Genomic DNA, 10,377 nt, shown 5'->3' with positions numbered 1-10,377 from the left:
TTTTAGCAAACAGCAAATAAAGGCAGTGATCTGAAAAAGCTAATCAGATCCTGCTGTGGTATTTAGACTATATGGGTTGCTAGTACTGGATAATGTTAAGCACATTAAAACATCTGTAGGTGAAAACATGGCCCTACTCTGGTTTCTTAGTCACAGGTCCTAGTCCCCTTCCCCACTGCAGAACCAATACAAACAGCTGCACTGGCTCTGCTTCAGTCACTGCCATAGATGACCTTGTAGTTATGACAGTAGAAAACAATACAAGACAGTGTAGTTTTAAGGGTATACTAAATCTGTCGATGACAAGGGTCTGTCTCACATTTGAAACTTCAACTATCTGAGAAGACCTTATAAGTCTGCTGAGGTTTGCAAAATACTTGGGCTTTGATGGTGTTTGGAATCAATTCTTTTTGTCAGTGGTGATCCAAGCCGACTTCCTGCTACCTTTCTGCTAATATGGGTTTATTTAATACACAATCTCTTTCGACTCACAATAACCTCACAGAAGTAAGATTATTATATTAGATTTTACCAATTAACTTCCAAAACTTAAAAGGTTAAAATTTTAAGCAAAACATTATTTTTGACAGTAAAAAAAGTAACCAACAAAGACACCTAATTTAGATGCATGGTGTGAAAGAACAGAGCAAAATAATTAGGCACTAACTCTAATCTCTGGGTTAATATATTTAGAAAGCCAGCTAGGCCACGAGAGCTTTCATATATTTCATTTCCTTGGGCTTAGATTATTTTCGTTTATCTCCTTCCTTGAATACCCCCTAAATACATCCCTGACAAAGTAATTTTCAATGATACCACTCTCACGCTTTAAAAAAAGTCTCAGCAGCAAATCACAAGGTCTGGTTCTATGCTTTGTTTTCAAGCCTCTTTCTACAAGATGGGTCACTCCTGGCCCAGTTATTTTACTTCCCATTTCACTTAAAGCACAAGTGAAGTCACTTGAAGTGTTCTCTTGTACTACCTTACCTATCCAGTTTACATCTGCTGTTCTAAGCCCAGTTCGAGGTTTATTTTCCTCATAAAACCTTGGACTAGTCCAGTTTTTACTGATGTCCATCTCCTTTGAATCTTTATAACACAAATAGTCTGTACTGCATAATACAGCACTGATTTATGAACGAGGCTGTAAGCTTATTGAGGGCAGAGCCATTTAATCTTCCATAATCCACTTAGAGAAACCTATATGGCACACAGCAGTGTGATTTCCAGAAGACATGAGTGAAAAATATGACCAGTAAAAAAAAGAAGCTCCTGCAAATGTGAACACAGGCATTCACATGAAAAAAAAAATGCTCCTCTGTTAGTTTTTATTTCTCCTTTGTCACAAGGTGAGCTTATCAAAGAACCCTCAGCTAGTCTCAATGTTGTTACAGTCCTGATTCTGCCACAGGGGCTGCTTCCACCATTCAAGGCAGCTGTGGAACTCAGTGAACTCAAAACTCTCAGGGACAAGAGATATTTCCTGCAGTTTCCTTATCTGGCTTCACCTTCCCACCTGTAGGGGCATCTGTTGGAGTAACACTCTGGGCCTTTGCCTCCTCACTTGAGGGTGACTTCTCTGATGGGTAAGTCTAAGTCTGGGAAGAGCAACTGTGTAAGCAAAGCCCAGCTCTTTCCTTACACATTCCTCTTCAGGATCTGCCCAGGTACAGAGAGAACATGGTTGCTTTGCTCTCTGCTTGAGATTGGGTGGTTAAATCTTTCTAATTTAGGGGTTCAATATTACTAAGCCCTTTATGCTGTGATCGTAAGTCATGTTATGTAATAGGTTTATCAAAGAAAAAAAAAAAAAAAGCTGCTATTTTGATGTCCATCTGCCTGGCTCCTTTGTCTATTTTTCAACTGGGTCAGAACTAAAGCAGGAAAAAGACCTCCCCCCTCCCCGCCCCAACAAGTTTCGACAATAAAGTCTTGTTATAAAGAACTATTAAGGAAAAAAAGGTCATAAAACGACTCACATATATGAACTCTAATCAGACTACTTTTAAAACACATATGAAGGGATAAAGTAAAAAAAGAGAAAAATTCTATAACAAATGAAGATAATGCTCCTCAATGTCAAAATTCTTGGGGTTTGATTATGAAAATCTTTCAGTGCCAAAATACTCAGAGCAGACAATCCTTGTCTTTAGGGTTCAGAGACAAATACCAAAATACTTCACAAACACAGTATTTCTTTCCAGTGGTTTAAAAACAAAGGCACTTTTCTATAGCCATTTTAGGTGACAATATAACCCATATCCTTAGATGTCAAATATTTCCCAATAATTAGCTTCCCATTTAGTTATTTTAAATAATTCATTAAATAAGTCTTTAGGAAGATATTTTAAATTCCTACAAAATTTTTAAATACTCAGAGAACTAGGAATTTTAGAAAAGGGAGACAACAACGGACATCCAAAATGCTGATGTAACAGGTTACTAAAGCAACTGATGTATGGGAGAGTGACAGAGAAAATTCGTGAGGAAAGAAAGGCCACGTATGATTTTAAAAGGAGAAAGTACATATCATCCATGTTCACCAAACAGTTATATTAAGTATAACTGAAACTTTGAGAGAAAGCTAACCCAAAATCTGTAAATTTATGTATATATTATACAACGCATTCTCAGAATTATAACACAACTGGATGCTACTTAAATGACACTTTTTACCTCGTATAACGATAATATTTACATCATTATCAAAGCCTAGTTAGAATTCAACTCATCACTTCTGATGCCACAGCACTTTATCTCCCACTCTATGACATTCCTCACTTTCCACCTGGTATGTGCTCATTTCTGAACATCATTATATCTTTAGGCTGCATGTACCAGCTGATGGGGACATGCCTTGTTTTTTGGGTGTCACATAATTCTACTTAGCAAATGAATCCAAAACTATCTGACCAAAAGCACTGTTAAAAAGTGAAACTGACAGATTTAGGTTCTAAATAATTGTATCAGTTAGAGTTAAAAGAGGGCGCTATCATTCTGTCTGTTCTTAATGGTTTAGTAGAGAGTGTGATAGTAGTATAGTAAAGGAACTCAAGGAAAAATAAAACACAGTATACAGCATTACAAAAGGAACTGCAAACCAACTATGACTCAATAAAATTCAGTTAATTTTAAGTATGGTCTAAATAGAAATTCTTATTAATAATCAAGATGGAAAATAGTTCCTTATATATGAATTCTTTTAAGATGGAAAACCAAAACGCTTTAGTTACTACTTCCAATGGCCCTTATAGACTGATTTTAAATTACTGCACACTACTGATTTTAGATAATTGTCCTGGTGTTCAAGCAACTGAAAAACATTAAAGCTAACAAAATGAATGGTTGTGTTAGATAGTATGCTCAGTGAAATTATAACAAAATTTTTCTTTAGAGTTCTATTCATATAAGACGATGAGGTAATAATTTAGACATTAAATTTAGAATTCTGAGCATTTAACACGATTCCTTCTAAATACACATCATCATATACCATAATTAGTTAAATCTATAATAGGAATCATCCTAAACAGCTGCCAATGCAATTCGATTGTAAACTCCAATAGGGCAGGGATTCTTGTGTTTTGTTTTTCTCATGTATCTCCAGCACCTAGCAGAGTGCCTGGCACACAACAGGCACTTCTTAAATAAGTGCTAAAAAAATGATAGCATTTCTGTATCTGGGCCAAAATCCCTCTTCCATATATGTTCTTTACTTCCTTTCATACGACCTACACTCCAGCTAAACAGGAGTATTTAAAGCAGTAGTTCTTTCAGTCTGGTTGCACACTGGAACCATCTGAGGAGTTTTAAAACGCAGTTTAGTGATACCAGAGTCCCATCCCGGAGAAGTTTATTTTTTTTGGTCTGGTAGAGCCTGGCCACGCATTTCTAAAGTGTAGCCAAGTTTAAGAACACATGACTTAAAGTTTCCTCTAAAATACCTTTCTCCACAGCTTCACATGTTAAAATCCTACCATGATTGAATTCAGCTGAAAACCCAACTTTGCCAAGAAAACTTTCATGGAACAATGTTAAACTTATCTTTGGATTATTTGAGTTTTGCACAGGGCCTGACATGGTTAGGACCTGATAAATATTTGGCGAGCATGACACATAGAAATTCAATAAAAGAATGATGTACAGTTGATTCTCATTATTCAGAGATTCCATATTTCCAAATTTGCCTATGTGGTCAAATTTATTCATAACCCCCAAATTAATACTTGCAGTGCTTTAGTCATTCCATAGACATATGTCTACACAGAGAGGAGAAAATTGTGACTTGCTCAGGCACACCTTCCAGCTAAGGCTGGACAAGGTGAGGCTTTCCCTTCTTGTTTCAGCTGTCCTACTGTAAACAAGCATCCTAAAAAGGACTAGTGTTTTGCATTTTTTGTGCTTTCTACTGGTGAATTTGCAGTTTAATTGGCCCCCAAGCTCAGTGCTGAAATGCTGTCTATGACTCCTATTTGCAAGAAGGCATTAGAGAGCCTTATGGAGAAAATAGGTTAGGTAAATTTTTTAAGACATGTTATAGTCATGTTGGTTGTGAGTTCAATGTTAATGAATCAACTATATATATTAATGAATCAACAATATTTATCAACGATATATTTAAACAGCAACACATGTACAAGATTAGGTACTGCTTCATGAAAATGTTTTCGCCAAGGGCTCTTCTAGGAGTAGCAGTTCAGTATTTGCAGCAACTTTATGAAACTATGATTTTTTTTTTTTTTTTTAAAGAATCAGCTATAATTTCTCCTTCCTGAGATCTTTACAGTTTCATTCAGCAAATGGGTACCTCCTAGTTGCCAGGCACTGGGGAGACAGCAAAAACAAAGCAAGTCCCCTTCTCTCACCAAGCTTAAAGTGTAGTGTGGGGTGGGGGAGAAAGAGAAAATACAAACTGTAAATACATGTTAGGTGACGGTAAATGCTACAAAGAAACTTTGAATCAGAGGCGGCTTCTCTGATAAGGTAATATTTGGGAAGGTAGCTAAATCAGTGGTCCTCAATCCCCGAGCTGCGGACCGGTACCGGTCCATGGCCTGTTAGGAACTGGGCCATACATTGGGAGATGAGCAGTGGGGAAGCGAGGGAAGCTTCATCTGTATTTGCAGCCACTCCCCAGCGACAGCATCACCACCTCAGCTCCACTTCTGATTACCAGGCATTAGATTCTCATAGGAGCTCTGGTCAGTCCCTGGTGCCAAAACGGTTGGGGACCGCTGACCTAAATGAAGTAAAAGGAAATATGTAACAGGAAGAGAGAGGATTAAGTACAAAGCCCTGAGATGAGAGTATGATCATGGATCAGATAGGTGGCCAGTAAGACAGGCGGTGAGTAGGCAAAGGGAGGAGTCAGAAGATGAGGCCAGAAAGGTAAGGTCAAGAGAAGTCAGGACATGTAGAACTCTGAAGGGCAATGCTTCTCCTACTCTACACAGCATCTGAATCACATCAGGATCTTGAATATTCTGATTCAGGAAGGCTGAGGTTCCACGTTGTAATAAGCTCACAGCTGATGCTGTGGCTGTTGGTCCATGGACAGTGCTTTAAGTAGCAAGGTCATAGGTCACAGTAAGAACATGGCTTTTATTCTGAGATGGGAAACCTTTGGAGGGTTTTGAGCAGAGGGAGTGATATAATCCTATTTTATACTAATGTCTTCTAAATTTGGGCTTACCTCCACATTTCTAATAGTGTTCGATTGATCTCCATTCCTGTCTGTTCCATTCATTAAGAACTGTAATTTGTAACATATTGGATACCCTGCATGTGTAAGTCTTCTATCACTACATTTTTTCTCATTTTCACATTTTTTCATGGCTATTTTGCATGTAGATATGTCCTGATATTTCAGAACTGTTTGACAGCTTTTAACCAAAAAGCTGTTGGGAGTTTGGTGGAGAATGCTGCAGTAATACTTGCTTAAAAATCACTGCCAATTAAATTGTTTAATCAGGAACAATTTATTGGAAGTTTCTTTATTTTTCAATACAGTTTCCTAAATTTTTTAATGGGGACTTATATTTATTAAACTTGTCTTAAAATATTTTGCTTTTGTTCTTGCTGCTGTAAATGTAGTTTTCCTTTCCCATTGTATTTTCTATCTAGTTTTTGTTGTCTAAAAAAATTATTCCTGTTCTTATTGTTGTACCTTAATCTTTAGTGAACTACGTATTTCAGCGAACTCTTAATGTTTCTATTGGTGTTTCACTGAGGCTCTTGAGTTTTCCACATATATAAATTAGACTGCCTCATCAATTTTTATATCTCTTGCTCTATATGATTTACATGTCATGGAATACTTTAGCTACTGTGAATAATTAGAAGATAATGTAGGAAAAGATATAAGGAACATGAGTATAAATGTTTGGGAACCAGTGATTTAGAAGAAATACATTGATTTAATGATGGGCATTAGTGAAGGGACAAGGGATAAAATGGAAGTAAAAACAGAATAGAATATAACAGGCATCTGAGAGAACACAAAGATTTTCTTGAATAAAACTTAAGCACTCATCTACTATCAAAGTAGGAAATAAACATTTATGATCTTCTTGTTAGCTGAAGGAATGCTCAGGCCCAAGACTCAGCACCCGACAGCACACTTGCCAAACTGGCATTCTGGCTTCTGGCTGTCACTCAGGAATTCCAAAGTGCTTTCTCCACCTTTCTTGTCTTCACTCAGGCATTATCACAGCATGTATAGCCTCAAATCTAAGATGCAGCTGCCAACCTGGCACATGCTTCCCAGCCTCCAAGGCCAGAAGTAAAATTTCCTACCTCAACCAAACTCACAAAATTTTGTGAAATTTTTTTACATGCCGATTCCTGATTTCTTTTTCAAAATCGTTAAACATATACTGCCTATACTGCAAATCTAGTGTTTCTCTTAGTACAGAAAACCTTTCTAAACTGTGGATCAGAATTTGACTTCAAACATTAGCTGTGTCTTACTCTGTGCTGACGTTCTTAATCAAAAAGGAGGTTTTAAACACATTAGGACCAATCAGAGGCTCTTTAATATAATCGAAAGACCTGAAAGTACACTGAAAGTGGGGAACTTAAAGGAAAATAAAAGGGCAGTGATGAGAAGCACTTTTTTTCTTAAAGTGATTGGTTAATTTTCTTATCAATTACTAGAATTGCAACCATTCTTCATTTCCAATAATATGAAGTAATTCCTATAATTCTGCTATTCATCCCATCCATAAACAGGTTAGGAGAGAAGAGTTAATATTTTTTCCCCAAAGCTTTACAATCTTGGAGGTGAAAGTATTCAGAAGATGCTCACTGAAATAGGATTAAATTGGTAAAGAGCATAATGAGGGCCATGGAGAAGAAACCATGGTGCTTCCAAGCCCCAGGAAACTCTAGGAAACACATAGAAAAAAGCACACCAGGGCTAAGAGGTGCAGAGATCAATAAGCAGAGAAATCCCACTTAAGGAGCTCAAATACATTAAAAACAAACTGGGAAATCAGTTTATTTTGAAAGGTACACCATCCTATCTTTACACAAAGATGACAAAAATTCCTGACAACCAAAGCATTAGATTTACTTCTCTTATCCACAGGCCTTAAATGATGATGATGGTATTAAGGGTATATAGACATTTAAACAGTAAAAATGACTCTTATCTCAAGTACTCAAATAATTCACTATGGGTTGCTTGACTTCAAAGATGAGATATAAACAGGCATTTGTGCTAGACCAACTTTTTCAAGGCTTAGGGAAAATTCAAACCTAGAGAATGGAAACATACTCTAACCATGATACAAAAAATTAGAGGTTAACAGTACATAGCCAAAAACAAATTTAAAAACCCTAAAAAACCCAATATCTATAAATTAAAACTCTCTTCCAAGTAACTCTGTAGTTAAAGAAAAATAAAAAAATAAATTCATGGACATTTAGAAATAGATGACAATAAAGTTATAACCTATGGAACGTGGCCAAACTGATACTTAAAAATCAATGGTGTAAATGTATTTAGTCAAAAACAAAAAATAAAGGAATTGAACATAAATTGGAAAGGTTAAAATGAACAACAAAAAAAACCAAAATAAAAGTGGGTAAAATAATAATAAATTTAAAAGCACAATAAATTAGGAAGCAGAAAAAAAAGATCTGATTAATAAAACAGAGAGCTGGTTCTAAATGATGAATGAATGAATGTATGAATGAACGAATAAACGAACAACCTCCTAAAAGTGACCAAGAGGTTAGGGAATTCTATCTACATATATAACATTACAAATGTAATGTTCAATAATATAGGAAGAATTCTTTGTGTAAATCTTTATGCTAATAAATTAAGAGTTCATAATCGAAGCTGACTTAAAGTTGCAAATGTGGGTAACCATGGAATAAATAAAAACTTTGTTAAAGGTTTATAACCGCTAGTCCATTCCTGACAAAAGAACCTATAGGTTCTATGGGTGTGTTCTAGCAAAACCTCAAAGCATCTAGCAACTCCGATGTTACTTATTCTAGGGCACTGAAGAAATGGAAAGCATAGAAACTGGTTTATGAGGCTAGCATAACTGTTGACAAAACTCAACAAAGATGGCAAAACTAACCAAATATATATATAAGCTTTTACTATATACAAAAGTTTTAAATAAGAGAAATGTAAATTACGTAGTATATTTAAATCATAATACATATTAACCAGGTAGATTTTATTCTATGATAATAGATTATTTTTCTAATATTGAACAACCTTGTTAATTCAATTCATTACATGTATTGATTAAAGGCTCCTGCATTGGATTGGGTGTGGAAAATGAAAGAGGTACATGAGGAAATCAAGAACTTCTAAATTTTTAGTCTGAGTACCTGAGAAGGTAGTAACACTTGAAATGGGAAAGATTTGGAAAGGAACAGATCTGGAAGGATATAAATTGTTATAATTTTCACTTCAGATACCAAATAACTGTCCAAGTGGACCTTTCCTCAAGATAGCTGTGTAAAAGAGAGAAGTCAGGATTGGAGATAAAAATTTGGTAGTCATCAGAATGTAGATGATATTTAAAAATATATTATTGGATGGATGGAAAACTGTAGAAAAAGGAAAAGACCCTGGAATCGAAATTTCAGTAACCTAAAGATAGAAAGACATTATATATATTTGTGTGACACTATATTTTCATGTACTATATATTGCTATGCTTAATCATTTAAAAAAACACAGTAAATTAGGACTTCAGTACAAAAACTACTTAATAAAAACCTCATGATATCACAAGGTGGTATCTCTGCTAGACTTTGAGAAGTTCAGTTTCAGTTGCATTGTCATTGTGGGAATTTGTAAATTATTCAGATTTTTTTTTGGGGGGGGGAGTGGACAGTAGTTTCAAATAGTGTTTTGAGAGATGCCTAAAAAAGTTGAGCAAGAAGGGCATTGGGACCCTGATCCTAAGATTTCATTTGAACATTTGAATAAAGGGTTTTCAGGGGGGAAATTAAGATTTCAGGGTGAAAAACTGTTTCATCCACTTTTAGTAATGGTTTATAAATATGATGTTAACAATGGACAACAGTGAAAGAGTAGGTCTCAAAGTTTATATCACTGACAAGGACAGAATCGTTAAGGCTGAAAGCAGTACAATTTCAGCCTTACTGCATTTAAACTGATTGCATATTAAATGAGTCAAATGCTGAAAAATGTTTAAAAATGTGTCTAAAAGATACTTAGGGATTTAATAGTATACATGTCTATTTTCAAGTTTCTCACATTTCACATTCATAGATATATTCCGGAATATCTGTACAAAAGCAGGGGACACCTTTGTTAGAAAACAATAGCTGTCAGGATTTAAAAAGTGAAATACCGGAGAGGAAGTCCCATTCAAATAAGAAATAATCCCAAATGGCTACTATTAATACTGTTCTTTGATATCAATCAATGCAATAAGAAAAAAAAAAGAATTGAAATATTGAAAAAAATTGATATTATTGGGTCACCATTACATATCCTGAAAATCAAGAGACTCAGCTGAAAAACTGTTGGACTAACTCCTTCAATTTAGTTAACAGTATATAAAAGAGTTCAGTAAGGTAGCTAGATGGGGATTTACAAATGAATAACTTTCTTTTATACCAGCCACCACTAGGTATAAAATATAGGTATAGCAAGCATAACATATAATGCAGAAAAATCTCATTCATAATAAACAAGGACAGCTAATATGTCAAAGACTTAAGTGCTTCAATACACATCATTACTTAATCTCCACAACCATGACATTAGTGATATTATCATGTTAATAGGTACTATTATCACAATGTTACAAAGAAACTAAGGCTTAGGGAAATTAATAAGAAATTTGCACAATCATATAGACAGTATCAGAACAAAAC

The sequence above is a fragment of the Pteropus alecto genome, unplaced genomic scaffold, assembly GCF_000325575.1.
Source record: "Pteropus alecto unplaced genomic scaffold, ASM32557v1 scaffold267, whole genome shotgun sequence".
Taxonomy (NCBI): domain Eukaryota; kingdom Metazoa; phylum Chordata; class Mammalia; order Chiroptera; family Pteropodidae; genus Pteropus; species Pteropus alecto.
Note: the sequence above shows the minus strand (reverse complement) of the source record.